Source organism: Sminthopsis crassicaudata, chromosome 2 (assembly GCF_048593235.1).
Source record: "Sminthopsis crassicaudata isolate SCR6 chromosome 2, ASM4859323v1, whole genome shotgun sequence".
Lineage (NCBI taxonomy): Eukaryota > Metazoa > Chordata > Mammalia > Dasyuromorphia > Dasyuridae > Sminthopsis > Sminthopsis crassicaudata.
The window spans coordinates 598,894,123-598,921,249 of record NC_133618.1 but is presented as its reverse complement, the minus strand read 5'-3'; the positions used below and the strand labels follow the sequence as shown (position 1 = coordinate 598,921,249).

General features: G+C 36.2%; 1 protein-coding gene and 1 long non-coding RNA gene across 7 annotated transcripts in view; one reads left to right on the top strand and one right to left on the bottom strand.

Moving 5' to 3' along the window:
* Nucleotides 1–27,127, top strand: part of FGFR2 (fibroblast growth factor receptor 2) — a 163,419-nt gene that overhangs the window by 17,415 nt on the left and 118,877 nt on the right. For 3 of the 6 annotated variants that reach the window (XM_074295741.1, XM_074295745.1, XM_074295742.1), the window contains one exon: nt 22,274–22,442. The gene's annotated coding sequence lies outside the window, so the exon portion shown is untranslated. Of the gene's footprint in view, nt 1–15,211; nt 15,309–15,340; nt 15,440–22,273; nt 22,443–27,127 lie in introns of all 6 variants that reach the window. The other 3 variants (XM_074295746.1, XM_074295743.1, XM_074295747.1) reach the window with 2 other exon arrangements.
* Nucleotides 17,234–22,753, bottom strand: LOC141558481 (uncharacterized). Its single transcript, XR_012487083.1, has 3 exons — nt 22,637–22,753; nt 21,477–21,626; nt 17,234–17,839 (listed from the first exon to the last, which is right to left on the bottom strand). It is a non-coding gene; the product is annotated as an uncharacterized LOC141558481 (long non-coding RNA).

The window sequence follows — 27,127 nt, the reverse complement described above, 5'->3', positions numbered from 1 at the left end:
TAGTACATCTACTAAGTAGAATAAGGTCTTAGGTTATATATTAAGATATTTAAAGATACAGATGACCTTAAAAGTTATAGTACCACCCTTTAATTTTAAAAATGAAGATTGCTTGCATTACTACCTTTTTAAAACCAATTTCTATTTGGGAATTTTAGGTCATGGTATCAGGAGAGATGCTTGGTTACCTTCCCCAGAGTGTAACAACTATATGGATTTTTTACATTTTGGGGTTAAGAATATCATATGGGCTTAGTTTGGCTTTGTATGGTTGTGTTTTTTGTTTTTGTTTTTGGTTTATGTAATGGGGAGGATTGATCAGTTAGAGCTTAGTCCTGAGAGTGTGCTCAGATTTTTTTTCCTTTCTGGGGGATTATACAAAGCATTCTCAATGTTCACTACCAGATTCTAATCCAATTTGTAGAGGTGTGGGGAGCTTTTCTTTTGGTCAGAGAGATTGGAACTATAAGATGATAAAGAGTTTTCTGCTTTTCAAAGGAACTGGGATGATTGATGTTTCAGTAGGTGCTGACCTGGAACTGAGTTTGGGTACAAAAAGTTTGGTATGTTACTCCCTGAGGCAAGACCTGCTTTGGACTGCTGAGTGAGGCAGGGGCACTCTGTATTTCCTATCTGATTGCTATGTGGCCATAAGTGGATGGCACCTTTTCTGTTGGGGTTTTGGGGGTACTTATTCTCTAGATTTTGGGTGAACAAAAATTAAGTCAATTAGGTTATGACTTTTGAATCTTCAAAAGATTGGAAAAGCCATCAGGGATTCCCTTCAATCCAAGACACTGTAGCAGAGTCACCCAAAGATGACAACAATAACCGAAGACAAACTCTAGGATGGTGACAGCTTCAGGATGGAGAAAAGGATTAACTATGGATTCTAGAAAGGTGGATTCTCAGAATCTGGAAGAGAGCTATAAGGAGAGATTCATGAGACTTTCTAAAAAGGAAGAAATGGACTCTCTAGGTCAAAATTTTATTTTATTTTTCTTAAACAATAGATTTTTATTTTCAAAATACATGCAAAGATAGTTTTCATCATTCACCCTTGCAGAAACCCATCTACCAATTTTTTTCCCTTTTTATCTTACCCTCTTCCCCTAGACAATAAGCAATCCAATACATGTTAAACATGTGCAATTGTACTATACATATTTCTATACTTCTCATGCTGTACAAGAAAAATCAATCAAAAAGAAAAAAATGAGAAAGAAAAAAAAAAGCAAATAAGCAACAACAAAAATGGTGAAAATACTATACTGCAATCCACATTCGGTCTCCACAGTTCTCTTTTTGGACTCCCCATCACAAGTCTATTGGAATTGTAGGCCAACAATTTAAAAGTATTTCTTGGCCATGTGTGGTTTCTGCACACATGCTGGATTGTCTTTTTATTATGAGTATTCTTGCTAATTTCTTGGTAAATGATCTTTTGTAAAAGCTAATTGATATTGATTAGTTGATTTATACTAGGGAGCTTCCTGAATGGAGTGGGGTTTGTGAGTGAAACTGCAACCTCCAAATTTTACTTTGAAAACCCTAAAGAGAGCAGTAGTACTTTCCTCCCTGGATCTTAATCTGCCAGTGCAATGCCACTTAGATGAGTAGACACAATGGTAAGAGAGGGAAAGGGCTACATGTGCTTATTGTCTCTCTGTCTCTCTCTGTCTCTGTCTCTCTCTCTCTCTCTTTGTATATATATATATATATATATATATATGTATATATATATATATATATGTTGATTTCCTTTGACATTGTTAAATGGTAAATATTTTAACACATGACATCATTTTTATATGTATTTGATTGCTTGATGATGACCTGCCTTGTATGATTGTATGGAATAAAATGTTTCCATTCCTATATCTGATTGCTCCTTAACCATAAAGATTAATTTCTAAGGAGTATATAATAAGCAAGACTTTTGGACATTAATTCAAAAAGCATAACTTTGTTCAGAAGACATTCCAAACCCTAAGGTAGACCAAGATTAGGAAAAAGAGGCAATAGTGATCACTAGGAAGATATTTATCCCTTTACTCTTACTCTATGGATTTTTGATATCTTTCATAGTCTTCAAAGGTGGCTGTTAAAAATTAAACCTGAAATATTTATTTTCCTGTTTACATTGGCATTGACACACAAATAAATACAAGATGCCGCAATACATTCATAAACCAGTCCAAAACAATGAGCATGGCTCAAATTGACTCATGGACTTAGATGACTCTGAAATCTATGTTCCAAATGAGCCTTTTCTGATTCTCCAGTACCAAGGTCCTCCAAAAGGCCCCTTGAAGAATGGGCTGGTTGTGTAACTTTTGATTTATTAGGGAGAGGAAAACCAGGATTTGGATGCTTATTTGCTGAAAGCCCAATGTGGTAAAATGGGAAATTGATTGACTATTGGACTGGAACAGCATGATGGTGGTTGTTTTAAAAATTTGTCTTTCCCCATTTTGGCAAGTTACCATTCCAAAAGTAATTTGTGTTTTAGTGAAAAGAGGGATTTGAGTGAATAAAGCTTATTATTCAGTGTCTAGCTCAGTTTGTTTGATTTGAACAGTAGTCAGAGAGACGAGTGCGTACTTGACATTTCTTCTAAAAAAGTATCTAAAGTTCTGCCAATCCAGGCCCCATTAGGGGAGTTAGTAAAATAAAATAAAATTAAATTAAAAAAAACTTTTTCTCTGTTCACCAGCAGCAACTACCAGTCACTTTGAACGAACTTAACAGCCAGAATAACAAAAATTCTAGGTTCTGTTCTTTCATCTTCCATTCCTATGTTTAAGGAAGAGAAACTCATATGAATGTTATCTTCATGCTGTTTATAAAAAAAGCCCAACAAAATCTGGATTTCCCACAAAATCTCCCAGTTTCTATTTATAGAGTCTCCAAAAGTACTGTACTTTTTGGATGGACCAACTTTATTTCAAAATGCTTATCAAGGATCAGAGAGTCCTCACATATTTCCAGGCTATTGGTTAGTACAATGGTGCTCAAGGTATGGTCTACAGAAGCAATGAGGCATAGTAGGAGTCCAGAGCCCTTCTAAATACAAGGCGGCCGCTAACTAGCTGTGTTATTTCATTTCTTAATCTTTCTGGATTAGTTACCTCACTTGTAAAGAGAGGTGTTTGAACTAGATGAGCCCAAAGGTCCTGTCCAGTTCAATTATCCTTGCTTCTAGTATCTTATATGTCTTCCATCTTGTTAATAGGATGGTTTCTTATAACACTATTTATACTTTTGCTGAAGAGTTCTGGTGTTCAACTTGGACTCTCAAAACCTTCATTAATGCCTTTGTAAAATAATGAGATTGGACAGGATGCTCTCTAAGGTCCCTTAAATCTATGATCTTGGCTCTGCTACTAACTAGATGTTTGATCTCAGCTACTTCCTCTCTCTGGACCTCAGTTTCCTCATCTGTAAAATGAATGATTGATTACATGATCTGCAAGGCCCCTTCTACTCTCTCTATATAAGGAAGAACTTACTGAGTTCATATGAAGTTAAATGACTTATCCATAATCCTTGGGGCTTCCTATTGTGCTGAAGCAGTCCACAGACTTGAAGAAAGTTAAGAAACACTCACAATGAGGGTTCATATTAAAGTCTGGTTGGTTTATTCCTTAAAATATAATTCACATTTGTGTCATGCTTTATTGCTAAACTACTTTCCTCACAGTGTTTTGACATATGAACCAACAAGTTGAGCAATTAATTCAATTCAGCAAGTGTTTATTAGATAGCTATTATATACCACCCACTGAGCTAGGTGCCAGGGGTATAAGGACAAAACCAAAACCTGACATTGCCCTCAAGACATTTCCATTTTATGGGAGGGAAGGTTAAATAACTTGTCTATACTCCCACAATGGATAAGTTTTCTCTCCCCCTGGGACTTGAATCTCAGTCTTCTGAGGTCATGATCAGTGATCTTGTCACAGGGTTCTTTTGAGAGCAATTCTAAAAATCTAAAAAAAGTCATAACCTCAGAACAGATTCAGCTCTAGTTTTAAATCATAATTATTTGATAGGTGAATGCTGAATCTCTTAAAGTTCTATGAGTAAACAGTTGCCATTTATAGATGATTAAAAACACTGCTGCTACATCATTAATTAAGTTTTGAAACTAACTATTCCACTGCAGTAATTGAGTACTTTTAGCAAGATTTTCCATGGTCTCTGTGTTTGTTACCAAAGAAATGAGTTATGGATGCATCAATATATAGTGGTCATTTTTATTGCTTTATGGGACTTCAATCTTCTCATGGAAATTCACGTAGGACCAAAACAAGTCATTTTTAAAAGCACCAGCAGTAACACAAGATTTCTGAAGAGGTAAAATGTGATGGCTGGCTCTGATTTTTAAATCTTAGGTAAGGAAATGGGGATAGTAAATGCATGGACAAGCCCTCAGACTTCCCGAACAGCCTCACAAAGAAAATAGCTGGCGACATGGAAACAGACGTAAATAAAATATGCCGTGAAGAAAATGAGCTTCAAAATCAGAGCAAGCTCTCTGGAAGTTACAATGTGGGCTGCAAAAATAGAGCTCATATTTCAGCCTCAGAAGTTTGACATGCCCTGTGACCATCACTGCACGCAGGCAGGCAGGCAGCCAGGCAGGCTGTAACTTCACTCTCTGTAAAGTCAGTCTCTCAAAAGGAGAAAGAGCTCTGTTCTCCAGCGAGGTAGCATTTGGTGCTGCTTTCTTCTTGGCTGCCTTTCTTGGAAGTGGTGGGAGGCCTTCTCCTATCAGAGGTATCAGCAAAGACAGGACATGGAGCAGCTGAAACTTTAAGTTGGTCCCCATGTACAACCTGAGCCAGATCCAAGTCCTAAGCTATAAATGTATAGGCAATTTTCACATGTAAAAATATATAATGGAAATATCTTAAAACAAGAATATTTAAGTAGGGCCCATGAATGCCCAAGGAGTCCAAAAATAGATTTCATGGGTGCCTGAACTTGGGTGGGAAATAAAACAAAATACTTTAAAATTCCTTTTATCTTTACTTCAATCTAATTGGTTTCCTTTTAAATCCTTTGTATTTTATTTTAGGCTTTTAGAAACATCTTTATGAGGAATCCATAGCTTTTCTAGACTACCAAATAGGCCCATGGCACAAAACCACGAACCCCTGAAGTTTAGAGTTCATCTTGCTCACCCAATTCCTTCATTTTGCAGAGAGAAAAGCAGAAGACCTAGATTCAGATATCAGCTAGGTCATTAACTAGCCCTATGCTTGGTCAAAGAATTCAACCTCTCTGAAAATCAGAGGGAAAGATGGCTTGGTAATTTAACAACAAACAAGACACTCTAACAGAAAACACCTCTTAGAGAAAACTATAATTTCATTGTATTTTCATGTCCTGTTAATTGTCAGCATTTTAGAGATTTCCTCAGAAAAAAGGGAAAAACAATTAAACTATGGAGGGAGGAGATAAAATGATCACTCTAAAGGAGCAAACGTTTGAACTGTGAGTAAGATTAAGATAGCACAAGGAAAGAAGCCAAGTGAAAAGGGATGGGCTTGGATTGGTTTACCAAAGAAATTAGAATCCTCTTGGACTGGGAGAAACTGAAGCTAGCCTCAGGGTAGTTGCTTTAACTGGGGAACATGTTTGAAAAAGACTCATCAATTTCTCAGTGTGGTTGATTAAGATCTAGTGAAATGTGAAAGCATAGAATGATACAGCTAGAAGAGACTCTAGAAATGATCTACAATAGTCCAACTATTTTAAAATTATAATAATAGTTAAATATTTATATAGTACCTATTAGATACTTTATAATTATTATCTCATTTGATCCTCTGATCAAGTCTTTTTTTTTTTTTCTTTATTATAGCTTTTTATTTACAAGATATATGTGTGGGTAATTTTTCAGCATTGACAATTGCAAAATCTTTTGTTCCAATTTTTACCCTCCTTCCCCCCACTACCTCCCCCAGATATCAGGTAGACCAATACATGTTAAATATGTTAAAGGATATGTTAAATACAATATATGTATACACATCCATACAGTTATTTTGCTGTACAAAAAGAATCGGACTTTGAAATAATGTACAATTAACCTGTGAAGGAAATCAAAAATGCAGGCGGACAAAAATAGAGGAATTGGGAATTCTATGTAGTAGTTCACACTCATTTCCCAGAGTTCTTTCGATGGGTGTAGCTGGTTCTATTCATTATTGAATAAATGGAACTGAATTGGTTCGTCTCATTGCTCTGCACAAGTCTTCAAAGTAAGTCCTATTGTTTCTCCATTTTACATTCGAGGAAACTAAGCAATGTGCCCAGGATCACACAGCTAGAAAGTGTCTGAGGCTGGAACTGAATTCAGTTTTCCTGTCTTCAGGTCCAAGGCTCTATCTTTTATACATCTAGCTATCTAGGTGTTACAACTAATGGCTAGAAAAAGAATGTAGCCAGTTTTTTTTAAATTAACACTCATTTTACAGATGGGGACATTAAAGCAAACAGAGATTAAGTGACTTTCCTGTGATCCATCATCCGAGGGTAGGGTTTAACTTAGATCTTTCTGATGCTAGAACCAACATCTTTATCTACTTCATCAACTGGCTAACTTTGATTTTGAATGCTGAATAGCCTCTAGGGTAGATTTCAGAAGCGGGGTAAACAAGAATTTCTTCTTTGCTTGGTCATTTGAAACCATGACTTGATCAGAGTTGGGGACTTGAGCGTGCATATGGAAGAGGGTCTCCTGCAGATGTGACAGAGGGACTTAATCATTCCAAATCGTTGGTGACAAAAGCACAAGAGCATATTATAAACTACTTTCCCCCATGGGTTAATTGTCAAGTGACATTTTATAATTTTTAAGTGTGGTAAGGAAAGCAAAACTCAAACCTATGTGGGCTGCTGTTGTTCTTATAACATCTTATGGGTTAGCTAGGATACATGATACAAGAAGCTTGCATGATGGTCATTGAAAAAAGTGCCCCATAGATATAGATCATTGTACTTGATGGTGAGGAAGATATAAATTTTAGGTAAGATGAATTCTTTCCTCTTGGAGTTTATACTCTATAGGTTACACCATTTATGATAAACATGATACAAAGTATTTTATAATAATTACATGAGATACAAATTGCTTTGTGAGGTTCAGGGATGGATGAATAGGAAAGATGTTATCAACTGTGACAATAAGAGAGAAGATACTACAGTGGAGATGACATTTGGTTTGATCTTTATAAGCCATATACCTTGGAAGTCAGTGAGAAAAAAGAGTAGAATGACTTCACAAGTAGAACATGAGAAGAGATGTGGAGATGGGAAAAGCCAGAGGACATGGCTTCTGAGACTAAAACCCCATCTCCACTCCCATTCACTAAGACAGCAACACCTGTAACTGTTTTTTAATAAAGCACCTCAAAACTCACAAAGGATTTTACACACAATATCTCACTTGATTCTTTGAGATAGATCGTATAAGTATGATTATCACTATTCTACAAAAGAAGAAATTGAGTCTCAAAGACATTAAGTGATTGCCTCTGCTCATGTAGTTGATCATTGTCAAAGATGGGATTTGAACGTTCGTCTGCCAGATGTCCAGTCCAGCATACTTCACAGCAAGTTCCACTGCCTTCTCTTTGTTTAAACAGATGAAGAATGAAATGAGCAGGAGAACGGTTTATATGACGACAACCCTGTAAAAATAAACAACTTTGAAAGAACTGTAAGAATTCTGATCGTGATTCCAAAGGACTGTGATGAAACGTGCTATCCATTATAGAGAGGTGACAGATTTAAAGTGCAGAATGACACACATATTTTTGGGTGCAGCTGCTGAGGGAATTTATTTCACTTGACTTTGTATATTTGTTAACAAGAAATTTTTTTTTCTCCTAATGAATGGGGAATGCAGAGAGAAAATAGCTTTCTGTTAATTTCAAAAATAGAAAAGGAAGGGGTGCTACAGATGTGGAAAATTGTACTTTTAGATGAGGTCACTGTATTATTACTGTAATATTAGTTTTATTTAACTTTTTTAATTTGTTGAGACCTCACAAGAAGTGGGAATAATTTGTAAATGTAATGTAAAAACAAAATACATCGACAAAAATATTTTTAAAAGAAAGAAAGAAAGAAATTGGATTCAGGCCATCTCAACATGGGCACTTTGGTTTCAGATCTGAAAAATTCTGAGAAAGGTAGTTAAATGAGGGTCATTATTGATGACATTATTAATCCATATTAAATAACAATAAAGTGGTCAGTATCAAAAATACTAGAGAAAAACTGTTTTGAAAAACAAAACAATCATTTGTATCACAGAGATATTAGAAACATAGCTAATCATTGATTGCCCCAGTGCTAAGGAAAGATCAATGTTCAATCACAGGACATGAATTCAAATCTATCCTCTGATTCTCCCTATGTATGCTACTTTGGGTCTGGTTCTAGATACATGATTTTTATGACTCTATGATAGATGTATGTTTGGCTTTGGAGAATTTCTAAGCAAAATTAGCCAAAAGCATAATTAATTAGGCATATGTCTATGCCACAAATTAAAATATTCTAATACTTATGAGCTATAGGTAACACATATGACTAGCTATCAAAAGATCCTCAGAATAGTCTTAGCTTGGAAACCATGCTTTGTCATCTCTGTTTTGAGAAGGATGAAATAAACTATTTAATTTCTGAAATTTTAACTTAGGATAATCACCCATTAAATAGGTGTGTTACAAGCAAAGGGCATGTTTCAGCCTGGTGAACGTTTTTCATCTTGTAGTTTGTAATTTCTCTGACATGCTCAACACTGGATGAGAAATAAAGTTAAATGAATCCTCTAAGCACTTAAAATACAGACATAGGAGTTTCATCTATTTCAGCTTTGGGTTTGGGAAAGAGCATTGGATTTTGAGGTCATTGACCAATTAGAGGGAAGGTTGTTAAAAGAACATTAGAAACTGTGCCATTCACAGCTATGCGAGTTTGTATAGTTATTGGCACATAGTGGGTGCCTGTTTGGTTGAATTAAAATCATTTAGCTTTTCTAGACATAAGTTACCTCATTTCTTCCAAATTTCCTTATTTCTATATAGTTTCTCATCATTCTTCCTGTCACTTTGGAATGGCTTTCCAATCAGGAATCAATCTTGACTCTTTTCTCTCCCTATCTCCTTTTATCTATTCAGTAAGCAAATCTTTTTGCTTCTGTATTTATATCTTCTTCATTTGACCCCAACTTCACAGTCACCATTCTAAGTCTCAAACTATCATCATCTCTCACCTGATAAATGTTAGGTGGAGATAGATAGAAGTAAGGAGAACCTCATCACCTCTTGGGGATAGCTATCTGCAAGACAGTAGGTTTGTGTTTTTGTTTTACAAATGTGCCTTTTAATTTTTGTTTCCCCTGTTACTTAAACTTGTGTGCACTTGACTTTTAAATGACTATTCTCTAATTACATAATGCTTATAACATGAGGCTTTTTTGGTAATATGTTGTCTTTCCAAAAAGTTACCAAATCACAGAAACTCGGGTTTGCCAAGAATTGTTGAGACCATGGAGTCCAACATATCCTTTAATAATACCCAGCCAACCAAGTACTTATCTAGCCTTTTCTTAACAATTTCCAAGGTGGTGAAACCCACTATCCCACTTTGGAACAGCTCTAATTGTTAGGAAGTTTATTTTTAAGTCAAGCCTAAACCTGCCTCTTTATAGTTTCTACTCACTGCTCCTAGTTATGCCCTCTGGGAATAAGCAGAACATAGCTAAATTCTCTTCCAGCTTTCATAGACAATTATCCTTTTCCACTCTGTCTTGTCTTTTCTAGGCAAAATATCCTCATCAATTTTAGCCATTGCTTGTGGGCATGAATTCAAGATATTCTGCAGATCTGGTTTTCCTCCTTTGGAGAATCTAAAAAATTTATCATAACCATTTCTGAAATTTGGTGCCCCAAATGGAATAAATTTTGCTTGATTTTGCATCATAGAATACAGCAAAACTATGACCTTTCTTCTGGAAATTATTCCTTTCTTTCTTTTTTCGCAAAATAGTATTTTATTTTTCCAAATATATGCAAAAATAGTTTTCAACATTTACGTGAACTTAGTGCATCTTTAATGTCCATGACTTTCATCATTAACCTTTGCGCTCCTGTCACTTTTCTCAGAGTACAATGCTGGGTTTTTGACTTCATCCTTCATCCTTGTATAATCTTCTCTACTTGCCTTTTTGAAATCCTTTGTTTCCTCTACAACCCACATGGGTCTCTTTAGACAAGTTCCCACTTTTCTTTCTCATTGGAATTATTTCTCTTAGGTTTGTTCAGAATTTGCTTCTTGAGAGCCTCTCTATTCTGGGGTAGGGAGAATCTCTGCAAAATCTCTCATTCATCTTTATTTCATGAATAAGATTGATATAATGCTTGTTCATAAAACCCAAGTCTGTCAGAGCAGAACAGACCTTCAAGATTGTTGTGCGCAATTTCCTATCTCCCCGATTTAAATAAGCAGAGACTACTTTGTGCACTTCCACTGACCAGATGGTTACATTACTTAACCTTTGTGGGCCTCAGTTTCCTTCTCTGTAAAATGAGGTTTTTGGACTAGATGATATCTGAGCAGCTCCTCACTTTCTCATTCTTATTTTATGAAGCCTTAAGGTCACAGAGAGTTAGTGGGAGGACTTGAAATGTAATCTAAGGTCCAGACACTAAGTTCAATGCTCCTTCTACCACAACACACTCTTCCAAAAAAGGGTGGGGGGGGTTTATTAATAAATAGTAAATGATCTTGGAGATGGGATATTTTTGAGGACAAAATACAAAAGGCAGAACTTTTTGGCTTTCTGGCATTTTACATTTTCTGCTCCAAATATTCTTTAATTAAGAAAATGTGCATAAGATTTAGGTAAAACTCTAGAGATATTTGGATCATGCAATCAAAGTTAAAAGTCATTTTGGATGTCATTTAGTTTAATACCCTTAATTTTAAAGATGATGGAACCTGAGGCCAGAGACATTAAGTGATATGCCTAATATTTATATGTAAATATTTATACACATATGTATATACACATATGATATATGCAATATACATGCTATGCAATTATAACATATATAACACATGCATAATATACATGATATGCCTTATTACACAGATAGTAAGGAGCAAAAGCAGTTTTCTAAGCCTATTGAGGTAGAATACTTTTATCTCTAACAATGCATTAATATTACTTGATAATAATAATAATTAATTGATATTATTTTATTGTCCATGACTTTCCTCATTAACTTTAGCTTTTGCACTTCATTTATTCTTAGAGTATTGAGCTGGACTTTTGCATTAATCCTTCATTATCTGTCCTTGCTGCCACCTTCTATAATTGTCTTTTTAAAATTAATTTAAAATGTTTAATATAATTAAATTTAAAAGATTCTCAGAATGGACTCTCTTTATTCATCAACACATTTCTCATCTAATCCAGGTTGGTAGAGTGGTATAATAGATGAATGCTTGAGCTTGTCTTCAAGAGACCTGGATTTGATTAATGACTAACACCTACCTACCAATTGTGTGACCAGGAACAAACCATTTAACTCTTCGAGACCTCAGTTTCCTGAGCTATAAATTGGGGCTAATATTACAAGTACTACTTAATTCATAAGGATATTGTGGGGACGGTGTTATTTAAATGTGAGTTATTATCACTTATACCTTGATGATTCTTCATGATTCTTTTCTATATCTTCACCCAAATCTTCCCTAGAAGACTTATATGACATTCAGAGAAGGAAGGAGAGTCTTTATTGCTCTTCTGACTGGACTTCTGACTCACTAGACTTTGTTGACCACGCCACAGAAACTTTTTCACTCTGGAAGCTCATTCCAAACCCTGAACTACTTTTAAAAAATTTTTCTTTAAAATTATTTTTATAATAGCTTTTTATTTTTCCAAATACATGCAAAGATAGTTTTCAACATTTGCCTTTGTAAAACTTTGTGTTCCAAATTTTTCTTCTTTCATATCCTCTCCTCCCCCAGATAGCAAACAATCCAATATATGTTAAACATGTGAAGTCTTCTAAACATATTTCCATATTCGTCATGCTGCCCAAGAAAAAATCAGATCAAAAGGGAAAAAAAAGAGAGGGGAAAAAACAAGCAAACAAACAAACAAACAAAAGTGAAAATACTATGCTTTGATTCATATTTAGTTTCCATATTTTGCCCTCAGGATGCAGAAGGCTTTATCTATCACAGATCTGTTGGAATTGCCTTGAGTTATCTCATTGCTGAAAAAAAGCTACATCCATCAGAATTGATCATCACATAATCTTGTTTTGCTGTGTACAATGATCTCCTAGTTCTATTTACTTCACTTAGCATCAGTTCATGTAAGTCTCTCCAGATCTCTCTGAAATCATCCTGCTGGTCATATTCCATAATATTCATATACCACAATTTATTCATCCATTTTCCAGCTGATGGGCATCCATTCAGTTTCCAGTTTCTTGCCACTATAAAAAGGGCTGCCACAAACATTCTTCACATGTGGGCCCCTTTCCCTCCTCTAGATCTTTTTGGGATACAGGCCCAGTAGAGCCACTGCTGGATCAAAGGGTATGCATAATTTCATAGTCCTTTGGGCATAGTTCCCTGGACTACTTCTAATGTTGGAAATGTTATCAGCTCCTGCAGCCTCTCCCCCTAATTGGCTGGTTCCTTCTAGAACTTCAATTTAAAGAAGAAGGCCCAGACCAACCACACTTCATTTCTCAGGCTGCCCTGATGACACATCCGACTTTCTCTACATTTCCTCCCATAGCTAGTGTATTCACTTTCTCTTCCACCCTTTTCCAGGTTCTCTTGTGTGGAAGTCTTTTACCACTAAAATGTAAGCTCCTTGAGGGCAGGGTTTGTCTTTGTCTTTCTACTTGTATTTTTGGATAACCAGAGAAGAAAGTATTTGGAGCAATTAATTTCCATTACTTTCTATATGAAATTAAAAAAAATATATATTTAAAAATATATTTGGAGTAAGAGAATCTCTTTATATCTTTAATCATAGTAGGGAATATAAATGAAGAGATTTGTGTTATGTCCAAAATAACTGGTTTATACAAGAATGATGGCTTTTGCTTATAAATGGTCTAGAATAGCGTGGTCAGTAAGAAATTGCTCTCTGGAAATTTGTTGTGTTTTCTGCTTTTCTTGGAAAGGAGAAGGACAAACAATAACAACAAAGTTGAAAACTATCCAGTAAAAAGACAATTAAAACATTGAAGATCTCGTGCATGTGTCATATGAGAAATAGTTAAAGAAACTGGGAATTTGTAGCCTAGAGAAGAGGAGATTGGGTAGGTGATGGTATGGAGCATGAAAGCTGTCTTTAAAAACTTGTCATATGAAGGAAGGAGAACTTTTAAGATTTCTAGGTGAATGATTTGGGGAAAAGATGATGCTTATCAACAAAAATAAGATAATTGGGAAAGGGGGCAGATTTTGGAGAGTAGATAATAATTCTGTTTTAGACATGTTAAAAGTTTTAGCTGTCTCTGGAGCATCCAAATGGAAACATCCAGCTGATACTTGGTGATATGAGACTGGTATTCAGGGAAGACACAGACACACAGAGATAGAGACAAAGAGATAAGAGAGGAGAAACAAAGATACAGAGAGACAGAGTTAGACAGAGAGACAGACCCAAAGAGAGAGCCAGACAGAGAAAGATGAACCAGGAAGGGAGATCAAGAGAGAGTAAACAGGTTATTTTCTTTTCTCTCAAACCAGATTCTCTTATTGACTTTCTTATTTTTTATTTATCTTTCTTATTTTTTTTTTGTCAATAGCACGACCATCTTGCTTATCACTTCAAACTTATAACTGGTTCAAACTTATATGGTTCAAAACCCAATTGCACAAAATTCTCCTCATTAGTGGAGGTTTGTTATTGGATGTACAATGACTGGCCTTTCACCCCAACCTCCTACTTTCCCTCCTGGCAGGAATCAAAATCTGCCTCCCAGAAGGGTAGATAGAGGAGACTAAATAATGCCTCCTCACAAGCCACATTTTAGCAGACTAATATGGGCATACATAATCTACATAGTGCAATAATTAACTGGTCTCCCCAACTAAACTTTAGTTCCCATTTAATCTGTCCTATCCACTTAAAACACAACCCTATTCATGTCATTCCCCACCTCAAAAAGTTATCAAAGGCTTGTCATTGTTTACTGAATGAAATCTAAACTCTACATGCTGGCTTCCAAAGGTCTAGACATTTTTACTCTCCTTATCTTCCAGTAGAGACCAATACATATCCTGCTTTCCATCAAACTGGATTATTAGATGTGACCCAAACATATTACGCTCCTAGAATTCCAACCCTATAGGTCTTATTTAAAAAAAATCTCTACCTATGAAAATTTTATTCTACCCTTCAAAATACAAAGATCATCTCCTTAATGAAACATTTTTTTTCTGATGTATTTTTCCTTTGGAAAACTATATGGGAATTCACTTTTATCTCAATCCTAGTAGCACTTTGGACCTCTTTTTGGAAACATCTTATATTCTCTGTATTGTGTTGCAGTTATTTATTCACTTCATTCTCTTACTAGATTATAAAGTCTATAAAGGCAGAGAATATTTATTAGGGATTTTATTTTGCTCTAGTGCTTAGTAGATTTCCTTGTGTAGATGCTGAATTAAATGATGAAGGCTTTAAACAGTCTATTATGTAGATATGATTTTAGAGTTACTGTGAAATAAAAACAGCAAATGAGCACAGATTTTTAATACTGAGCTGTAACCAGCACTATGGTTATGATTTTCTTGGATTATTTTAGGCTTCATTGCACTTTCCTGCTTTTTAATGTAGACCAGTCATGGGTCAAGGTTGGAATTTATTTATGCATCTCTCTGTGTATTGAAAAAATTTACTTACTTGTCCTACTAGGTCCCCAAATTCACCATCCCAAGCTCTTTTCTCTAGATCTGCTTGAGAGGAACAAAAAACTAAATTTATTAATTCTTTGAAAGGTTAGAATCTTATGACCTCAGTTTTATGTTATAGGAAAGTTCAGTCAAACGCCCCTTGTGTTTATTTTTTTAAGTTTCTGAGTGAATGTATATTTCTAGATGTTTAGAGATTGGCAGCCCTGGAAAATTAAGTTTATTTATCTCCAAGATATGTATCGGACAAACAGCTGCAAACTGCTTTCCCTCAGAATGGAGCTGGTTCATTCAACTCTGGCCTAGAAGGACCACCCTCCCTGAAACTGAAGGTAATTTAGTTTTCTGGCAAATTCTTTCTCAGCTTGGTGTTGAGAAGACCCTGCTTGTGAGAAGTGCCGGGCAAATGGCCATTTACCATGAAGTATGTCACGGGTTACATGTGTATCCTTCATCTTTCAAGGTAATAATGGAATAATTAGTAAAGGAAGAGCTTCCCTTGAGATGGACTCTCATATGGCCTGGATCTGTATACAAAGATTGACCAGCAACCTTTCTGTCTATAATGGGACCATCCATTCTTCTTCATTTAGAGGGAGCAGCTGGCTCCTCTCCTTGCTGTTCTGCTCCCATCTGCTGGGGCAGTCTACTTGATTACATTTCCGGAGATGGTTCCCCTTAGTCCTCTGATGCTAAGAAGAGGTCAGCATGCTAAGTTGTTTGGAAATTATCCTAGAGAAATTATCTCTGAAGCTTTCACTCTTTCCACTGATAATTTACCAGAACTGGGAGATTGTCCCTTGTTTCACACATGCTGTGATTTCTTGTTTGTAGAGGTACTTAAAATCCTAATGAAGAGCCCTGGACCACTTAGTGGACTTATCAATCCTTTGTGTTTTAAGGCTGGCCAAAAGAATGCTAATAAATACAAGATGATGTTAATCAGCCACTGCTCAGGGTGTTAAAAAAAAAGCAAGAAATAAAATACAGCAATTGAAAGCTAAACTTGGCACAGGTCTTTAACTATTATTGTTTTGTTTCTGAGGATAGATCATGTTTATGAAGATGGATTATTATTAGACTAGAACAGACTGAGTGCCTAGTTTTTCACTTAAGATTTTTTTCTCCTTTGAACTTTCTAAATGCTGCTGGATGTTTTATCATCATTTCCTTCTGACATAGTTCAGGATTCTCTAAGTGAATTTCCTAACAAGACAGTTCATTCTCCAGAGTGTCAAGCAGTGTTTGCCTTGTGTATTTTAGATATCATGGCTACCCTGCTCACCAAATTTTAATAGGCAGATACTGACCTTGCATCAGATCCAATTCAAGTTATCAGAAAATTTGAACTTTAAGAGTTGGTAAGATTTGGATGATAGTATTTAGGGTTGGAAAGGACTTTGGAGATCATCTAGGCTGATACCTTAATTGGATAGTTAAGGAAACTGAGACCTGGACATTGGAAAAGGTTTGCTTAAGTACATCAAGTATGCTTATACAAGTCTACTAGAGAGAGAGAGAGGATTGGGGAGGTAATTCTAGATAAGCACGTAGAACACTCTGAACTTGGTATGTATGGGACACTGGGAACAAGGACCTGGCTAGACTAGAATGCCGATGTATGGGAATAGTGAGAGAAACATTTGGACCAGTATGATAAAGCCAGGTTATATGAAATCTTGAACATACAGAGGATTCAGCTAAGAAGTAATTTAATAAGTCTATTTAACACTTGCTTTATTTGCTCACAAAAAGATAAATAAAAGTTAACTAAAAGAGAGGGAATAGAGAACAGCAGATAGAGAATTAGCAGGTACAGAAAGAACTGGATTAAAATTCTGGGCAAATCATTCACTTTCTCTCATAGTGCCTTAGGCTATTTTCTATTATGGATTATTATTTTATTGTGGATATATATATATACATACATACATACATATATATTATGTATTATGTACAAATTGCTAATCTGTGGATTAGATTTTTACTCAATGGATTGGAGTTCCCTATACCATTAAAAATAAGAGGTTTGTATACATACACACACAATACTAATGACATATAGTTTGTAGGAATATTTTTGTTACCCACAGGGAAGAGATTCTTGCCTATCAGAATGAGCAAATGAGCATTCAGAGAATGTTGGGAAGTGCTCATCTTTGAAAACTGTTCAGAAAAAAATTAAAATCAAAGGTCTATCCATTAGAATAAAAATTTCAGAAAAAAATACTTTAATCTTTTAATTTATTTTTTTCTCATTAGCATTTTATTTTTCAAAAGATACCTAAAGATAGGTTCCAACATTCATTTTTATAAGATTTCTTATTCCAAATTTTTCCTTTTGTTTTCACCTCCTTCCTCAAGACAGCAAGCAATCTGATATAGGTTAAATCTGTGTAATCCTTATAAACATATTTCCAAATTCATTATGCTGTACAAGAAAAATTAGACTAAAAGAGAAAAAAAAACACAAGAAAAAAGCAAGCAATCAAACAAAAAGTTGAAAATACTTTACTTCAACTCATATTCAGTCTTCATAATTCTTTTTCTAGGTGCAGATGACATTTTCCATCCTAAGTCTATAGGAATTCTCTTGAATCCCTACATTGCTGAGAAGAGCCAAGTTTATCACGATTGATCAACATATAATCTTGTTGTTGCTGTGTATAATGTTCTGATTCTACTCACTTCACTCAGCATCAGTTCATGTAGGTCCTTCCAGACTTTGCTGAAATCAGCCTGCTCATCATTTCTTCCAGAGCAATAATATTCCATTGTATTCATAGACTATAACTTATTCAGCCATTCCCCAACTGATGGGCATCCACCAATTTCCACTTCCTTGTCATCATAAAAAGAGCTGCTACAAACAAGAAATATATTTTAGTGATAGAAAGGAGTCACTTCATTGAATGCTCTGATTTTTTTTTTTACCTCATCCTGTATAAAAGAAACTCATGTTAGAGAAAGTCCCTCCATCAAAGTTGGCATGATAATTGATTTTTGAGAATTTCCTGGGAGATGGTTTCTACCTTTTGGTAACAAAATGAATTGTAGGAAGAGACATTTGCTGTTTTGACCTGGTGAGACTCTCACTATTATAGAATCAGGAGGAGCGTCACAGTGCAGAACAAAGCAGGGCATGGGGAGTGTGATCTTTGACTATGACTGCTTTTGGTTAGAGTTTTACACTATTTGTAGGATTAGTATGTCCTTTTATGGTTCTCAGTAAAAGTAAAATTAGCTCCTCTCCCCTCCCCCAAGAAAAGAGAGAATTTCCTGGGACACTGAAAGTTTAAGCAATTTGCCCAGAATCATAAAACTAATATGTGCCACAGGTGACATTAGAATTTCCATCTTCCTGATTCCAAGTCCACATGTATGTGTGTATATACATGTATGTATATGTGTATATACATACATGTATATATACATAAAATTGCTTTTTATTTTTCAAAATACATACGAAGATAATTTTCAGCATTCACCCTTGCAAAATCTTGTGTTCCAAATTTTTCTCCCTCCCTTTCCACCTCTCTCTCCCCTAGACAACAAGCCATCCAATATAGGTTAAACATGTACAATTCTTTTAAACACATTTCCACATTTATTGACATTTTGTCTTTCTATTTTAATTTTGTGGAAGGGGAAGCTAATGCTTAAAGCAACTGAGTTTAGTGGGCTTTATATAAATAAAGTTCACCTAGTTCTGTAATTACATGATACATAAAAGCATTGAATGTTAGAACTGAGAGAGATTGCCTAGCACCCAGGACACAGCACTTGGTACACAGTAAGTACTTAATAAATGCTTGATATTGATGTTTATTTGTCCCAAGGAGGAGACACAGATCATAAGATCATTAGACCTAGAAGGGACCTAAGAGACCACTTACTTCATTTTACAGATGAGGTGACTGAGACCCAGGGAAGTGAAGTCTCTTTTCAGCCACACAGGAAACAAATGTTGGGAATGGGATTTGAACCCAGGCCCCCTGGTTTGAGAGCCAGAACTCTTTGTTTCTTTACTTCCACTCCAGCACCTAGGCCGCCTCTGTGTTCTCTGATAAACCCTTGACAAACTTCTTTGGACATAAGGACAAATTCCATTTCCGACTGTGTCCAAATTCGAAAAGATAACTAAGGGTCTTAACTTTGGCAGGTGTGCAAAGGGTTTCCAGTAGGTCACGTTCGATTGTAGGCGTTATGAAATGAAAGGAAGTTTGGAAATACACTGACCTCCCCCTGAGATAGGCTTGGAGAGGGCAGCTGCTGATTCATTCAGCAAATATTTCTTAGATTCCCAGAATGTCAGAGCCAGAAGAGACCCTGAGGATGCAGGAAATTAGAGCTAGAAAGCGCCTATAGAAGAGTAATAGTCCAACCCCTTTATTTTGCAAATGGGTAAATTGAGGCCCAAAGGAGTGAAATGTGACTTAGCTAAGATCCTGTGGCTAAGTTAATAGTAGAGACGAGACCAGAACTCACATTTTAGAATTATAGATCCTGAGCAGGAAGTTCCAGTTCTCATATGACTCTAGAGCCAGTGCTTTTTCCAGGTAGTTCCAGGCATCATGGATGTATATGTAAAATGCAAATATATATGTGGGGCAGATGGTGTAGTAGATAGTTTGGAATTAGGAAGACTCTGAGCTCAAAACCCAGTCTTAGATACTTACTAGCTGTGTGACTCTGGGCAAGTCACTTAATCCTGCTTGCCTCAATTTCCTCACCTATAAAATGGGCTAGAGAAGGAAATGGTAAACCACTCTAGCACCTTTGTCAGGAAACCCCAAATGAGATCACAAAGAGTCAGTCACAACGGAAACAACAAATAACAAATGACATATATGTATGTGTATTTATATATGCATTTAAAAATGTGTAAACATGCACTCACAAATATGCATATATGTGTACAATATACATATAGATATATACCATACATGTACATGCACATAATACATCTACCTATATGTATATGTACAATACATGTGTATATACACATAATATATACACATATTCAAATCACAAATATATGTGTATTGTGGATACAATATATATGGTGTACATATTTGTATTACATATGATATAAATGATAATAAATAAGTGTTGGATAATTACATATAATAAATGATATAAATGAACACATTATAATATCATATATTACAATATATGTTGTTATGATGTTGAAGAATAATAAAATAAAATATATTTTATATATTTAAAAAATCAGCATGAGATTTCTTAGAAAGGGAAGTCACCAGTTGTCAGTTGGGAGGATCTTTCATGGAAAAAGGTAGTGTGTGAGCTGAGCCTTAAAGGAACAAGAAATTCTAAAAAGCACTTTTTTGGTTGGACAGTTCAGGGAAAGCCTCCTAGAAGAAGCAACTATTTGAAGAAGATCCAGGGATCTGTTGTGGTGGAGGAGGAGAAGGGATAGAAACTCTCTAGGTGATAGAAATTGTATGAGCAAGAATACGAAGATGGGCAGGGATAAACCAAGTAGTTCGGCTTGGCTGGAGGATGGATCATGTGTAATAACAATTGCTCACATTGATATCATGTTATGAGGTTTGCAAAGGACTTGGCATAAATTACCTCACTTAATCTTACAACATCTGTGAGATAGTTATTATCAGCACTGCCATTTTATGGATGAAACTGGGTCACAGAGGTGCTCAAACAGCTTGTCAATGTTTGATGCAGGAATTTGATCATGTTCTTTCTCACTCCAATGCCCCTGTGATATCTATTCTATAACTATAACTTTATATATAGTTATACATATTAATGCAAAGAGAAATTCTGTATGAGGTGGAAGATAAATTGGGGTTAGAAAGTAAGGATGAGGTTTTTGTACTTATTTCAGGGGGGAAGGAATAAAGTGATTTTTTTTTAAACAAGAGAGTAGTAAGATTGATAATAATATCTAATAATAGTAACATCTTACATTTATCTAGTGTTTTAAGATGTACAAAGCCCATCCCTAACAATAGTTATTAGCCAGTCTGGTCAGATTTGGATTTTTGGAAGGGACTAGAGGTAGGTGGGTAGGAAGGTGAAGACCTTACCAAAATGATGGGTGCATCCCAAGTGGATAATCACTAGTATCTTTCCTGCTCCTTACCCCAACTTCCCACAAGGGAATTATATTCTAATCTCTTTTAACTTCTGTCAGGCATATTCACAGGGACAGGAAATTTAATCTTAATCTGGACTGATATACTCAATACCCATCTAAGTAAGTTGTCTACTCAAGTATAAAAGAGAATCTCCTAGAACTAGGCAGCAGGCACTTTGCTGTTGTTAGTCTGCAGTCCTGAATGGATTGGCTAGCTCTTGGTTGGACTCATGGCAAAAGTTTCCCAGAAGCCAAAACCAAATGCCTATGTCACCTTTTTTTTTAATAACTAGATAAATCCTCTAAGAATAAGATGTGTCTTTTTCTCATTAGGTAAAAAATGAATTGTTATGAGGCTTGTGAATAAGATACCTACCTTAGAGATGCCCCAAATCACAGGGTTGAGGATCATTCTCCAGATCTCCTAACTCCAGGGCTGATGGATTTTCCTACTGTCCTCTAAAACAGAGATTCTTAACTTACAGTCTATAGACTCCCCAAAGAATAGATTTCAGGTATCTGCAAACTTGGATAGGAAAATAAAAATTGTATTTTAATTTTTACTAAACCTTAATTGTAGAATTTCCATTCATTATAATTTTAGGTAAGAAAGATTATTATGAGAAGTGTGCTCTAGTTTCACCAGACTGCCAAAGAGGTTTGTGACACAACAAAGATTGAGAACCCTTGATCTAAAAGCTTTAGGAAAATCAGTTGTTCTGTGGGGAGGAACTGAAGGTAGAGAGAAATTGATGGGAAGTAGAGAGAAATAATAAGAACCTATGTTAGGAGAGTGGCAATGGGAATAGAAAGGAATGATCAGACAGGACTTTTATTTCAAAATCCGACTTGGGGACTGATTAGATGAGAAGGGAAGGAGAATGGAGAAATCACAGATCAATATGGTAGAACCATTTGAAAGAATTAGGAAATCCTGAAAGGAGACCGGCTGTGCAAGAGAGAACGTAGAAAGCTGGATGCGTCGTGTTTGAAGCCTTGGCAGGCTATCCAGGTGCAGATGTCCAGCACGGAGCCAGAAATATGAGTCTGATTTTTCGGGGAAGCTCCCAAGAATCAGCCCCCCAAGGCAAACCAACAACCCGAGTCAGCTCAGGTATCTCGTTGCAGCTGGCTCTCTTCCACCTTTCTAATCGTGCTTGTGATCATCCGTAGATTCAATATTCAAGACTGAAGCAGTTTCAAAAGCATTCCATCCGAGATGGGCTTTTGAAAGCATCTTATTTCCTGCTGAAGGCAAGCCCCAACATTGTCAGCTAATTGCCTTCGTGGCAGCCGGGAGGACTCCTAACCTTTGACTAGAGAAGCCTTGCTTCGCACCCAGGTGAGCCAGGGTGGGACTGCCACTCACGGGCTGGGGGCACGGGAGAAGGAAGCGGGTGCGTGAACGTGCTCGGAGTGTGCCGACCACTAGAGGGCATTGACAGACGCGAACACAGCCCGGATGGAGCTGAGGACAAACTAGTAGCAGAAGGAACAAAGGGGGAGCTTTGGAAACGTAGCTGGGTTGTGTCTTACCTGTGCAAACACGTCTCTCCCTCTGTTTTATCCTCAGAGCCTTCTGCTGTCGCACGTTCACTCCGGGACGAGTTCGTTTTGCACAACTATTCGTTGCTCCCAGCAACTGGTGCAAAAATAACAGATTTCGGAGAGAAAAAAACACAACACTGAAAACAAACAGACAAATAAAATTCACTAATTCTCTCTATTATCCATTTGCTACACTTGAATCTGCCAGGGGGGTGGCGTCTCTTTAATGATTGAACGAATTCATTTAATGAAATGAATCTTTATTCTGCCAAAATTAAAGAAATACTCTCTGATTTGATCAAACTTTGTCATATTGAGATGCAGCCATCTCATTTTCTGGATGCTCTGCTAAAACCCAAACAGCACTAGATTAGTAGGCAGAAAGTCATGGGTCTTTGCAGTGGAGAGGACCTCTGAGGCTTTCCAATCTCTATGACTCCTTTGACTGACAATAATAACAGTTATGCCTGATTCCTTGTAACTCCATTTGGGGTTGTCTTGGAAGAGACCACTGGAATAGTTTGCCATTTTCTTCTCCAATACATTTTACAGATGGGGAAACTGAGGCAAACAGGGTGAAGTGACTTGGCCAGGGTCACACCACTAGTAAGTATGAGAAAGATGAGTCTTCCTGACTCCAGGCTCAGCAGCCTATCCACTGAGCCATCCTGCTGTCCATGATGGGGGCTATAATAATAGTATTTACAGTGTTTTAAGATTTACAAAGTGCTTTATATATAATATCTTCTTTGCTTCTCCCAATAATGCTGTGAAATAAGTGCTATTGTTATCCTCATTTTATTGATAAAGAAATCAAGGCATAGAGAAATTAAGTGACTTGATGAGGTCACACTGTTAGATTCTTGAGGCAGGATTAAAACTCAATGTCTTTCTGATTCCAATTCCCCTACCTTGAGTTCAATTCATTCTGACTTTTTTGGATAAGGTTCCTAAATCTAGGCTAAGGAGCTCAGGATGTGCCCAAGACACATAAATCATAAGTGTTCGGAAACTGGATTGAGTCCCACATATCCTCTGAGTGTAAACCTAATACCATGCTTCCTTTCCCTGGACATGAAGGTTACGTCTGACATTAACTGGGGCAGCTTAACTCCCCTGAATCTTGTATATGAAGTAGATATGATCATATTAGCCCTATCAATCCCCCAAGGTTGAATGTATGTCTTCAGACATACAGTGCTATATAAATCGGTGTTGGCAATATTAGAATTATTAGAAACCCCTATGGACTGCTGCACTTAGAAAATGTCTAAAGCAGACTAAATTAAAAGTCATTATACACACATATGTGTGGGACTAAATGTACACAAACATGCATATACCCCAATGAGAATTTAGTATAGTAGAGGAATATTTTTGTTCCATTATTTCAGTCATTTCCAATTCTACTTGAGTCCATTTGGGGTTTTCTTGGCAAAGATACTGGGAATACTTTGTTAGTCCTTCTCTAGCTCATTCTGCAGGTGAGAAAACTGAGGCAAACAGGATTAAGTGACTTATTTAGGGCCACACAGCTAGTAAGCTTCTGAGGTTAGATTTGAATTCAGGAAAAGACATTTTCTAGACTCCAGGGTCAGCACTCTACCTACTACACCACCTATATTCCATATCATGCTGGGCAATGTGTGTGAGGGATGGAGAAGCATAAGGTCCTGAGTTCATGGGTCTTGCAAACTTGTTGGGAAGTAATATTCATACAAATAACTTCAAATAACAGGTACTATATGTCTCCAAATCTTAATGAAGTTTTAAGATTAAAACTTAATAAATAAGTTTTAATAGCTTAAAATTACATTAAGACTTTTGGGACACATTGTATAATTAATGTGTTATCACATTCTTGTTTATTATGTGTAATAAATATCATTCATGTGAGTGATTTAAACAGTAAGGATTAGAGATGTTCAAGGAATAGAGAAACCATTGCAGCTGCCTAGAGGGATGCAAGAGGGTGGGGGAATCAGAGAAGGATTCATGAAGAGGTTGGTCTTGATTTAGGCCTTGAAGGATGCAAAGATAACATTTGGGTAGGTTGCAAGGAGGGCATTCTCATCTGGGGAAACAGTACATCATTAATCTCTTTTCAATTGCTTGCACAGTACTGGCTAAAATAACAGGAATATTTTTTTTTCTCTGCAGTGTGTATGAGTGCTACTGCTGTTACTATAAATTGTACTTTGAATAGAAGTGGGCCAGGAAATAGAAGACACTTTCAAATATCCAGAGTTTTCAGTAAATAAGGAACAACCAGACACACAGTGCCACTAGTCCCTTTAATTAGATAGTCTGAGAATACATTAAAATTAATGGCTAGGGGAAACAATGATTTTTGTACATAAGGAAGCTAAAAGATTTATGTTTGGCATCATGGAGAATTATTAATAATACTGTAAATTTGGGCATTTTGATGTAGACAACTAAAAAATGTATTTCCCCCCCCCTTTGAAAACAATCAGATTTGTTGATCATTCTGTCCAAACCCAATAAAAATGACCACTAATATTTTTATATTATATAGAATATAATATATTACATATAATTTATAATATAGAGAATATATTACATTACTTATAATTTATATGATATAGAATATATAATATAGAATTTGTATTAATAGAATATATTACCTTACATAGGATTTATATTACATAGAATATATCATATTACATATACTTTTTATTATATAAAATATATTATATGTGGAAGCAGCATTTTCATGGGAGACAGGAGATCTGGGTTCTAGTCCCAGCTGGACTATTAACCAGTTTGGTGACCTTGGGCCTCTCACTCCTAGGGTGAGAGTGTTTTCAAACCTTAACATGCCACATGAATCATTGCTCTCTTTTGAAGTTCAAGGTCATTAGTCTATCAGCTAAAACAAGCTCTTTCATCTGCTTCTCCCCACCAATCATGTGCATTGGAATAGTGCCATCTGTGGCTTTTATTCAGTCATTTTCTAGGAAAATTGCTCTTCGGCAGAGGTGACCATTACTAGAGTGACCTAGGGCCTCCAGAAGGGAACTATCAGTGTCTTGTAGCTCCAGTCTGGGGCAGAGTTGGGATGTCTGGCAGCTGCTGTTATTGATGTCAGGAACACCACCATTCAGTGGGTTTTCAGGACTATTTTCTCAGTGTTTTAATCTTTTGGAGAGGTAGATGGAAGAAGGATGTGTTCACCTCTGGCCAAAATGCCAACTGATTACATGTTAGTATAAGAAGAATTCTGGATTTAGAATCAGAGGAACAAGTTTCATCAGCCACTTACTTTTTATATGATTGTAGAGGGAGTTATATTAACCTCTGGGATCCTTATTTTTGTCCTCATGAGAATCAGAGGTTCAACCTAAAAAATGCTGACTGTCAAGTTAGCCAAATTTTATCCATTTTTTTTTCTCTACCACTTGCTAGCTATATGGCCTTAGGCAGGTCATAAAACCTACCTGAGCTCTTCCTTTCTAAAAGGAGGAGGTTGGACTAGATGGCCTCTAAGATAGTGCCCAGTTCTTTCAGGACAGCTAAATGGAGTAAGGAAGACTCACCTCCCTGAGTTCAAATATGATCTCAGACACTTAGCTGTGTAACAATGGACAAGTCACTTAACCTGTTTGCCTCAGTTTCCTCATCTGCAAAGTGAGCTGGAGAGGGAAATGACAAATCACTCCAGTATGTTTGTCAAGAAAAACTCAACTCTGGTTATGAAGAGTCAGACACAACTAAAAACAAAAACAAAAACAAAAAACAAAAAGCATCATCATTATTACTCTAGTATCTTCAAGGTCTTGATCTATAAGCCTAAATGAGGGTTTTATTTTTATCCCTAAAGAAGAAAACTTGAAAGTCATCACAACAGAATCAATAGATAAACATTTATTAAGTACCTACTATGTGCCAAGTATTGTGCTAATAGGGAATACAGAAAGAGGACTTCAAGGAGTTTACAATCTAATGGGGAGAGACAACATGGAAACCAAAATACATAAAGTAATTTATATGCAGGATAAATAGAAAATACAGTAATTAACAGAGGGAAGGCATTAGAATTAAGAAGGGTTGGGCAAGACTTCCAGTAAAAGATGGGATTTTATTTGGGACTTAAAGGAAGCCAGAGAAATCAGTAGACCAAATTGAAAAGGAAAACATTCCAGGCATGGACAGCCAGAGAAAATGCCTGGAGCTGAGAGATGGAGCCTGTTATTCATGGAATAACCAGAAGGCCAGTGTCCCTGGGTCCAAGAGTAAGGGATCTTAACTTTCTTCGAGCCATGAACTTCTTTGCTAGTCTGGTGGAGCCTACCAACTCCTCAGAATGTTTTTAAATATATAAAACAAAATAAATCGTATTACAAAGAATTCTAATTATACTGAAGGATAGTTATCCAAATATTTAAAAAAAAATCATGATTACCAGGTGAAACACATTTGTTCTAAAAACAGCTTTTTGGGATTAAAAAAAAATGA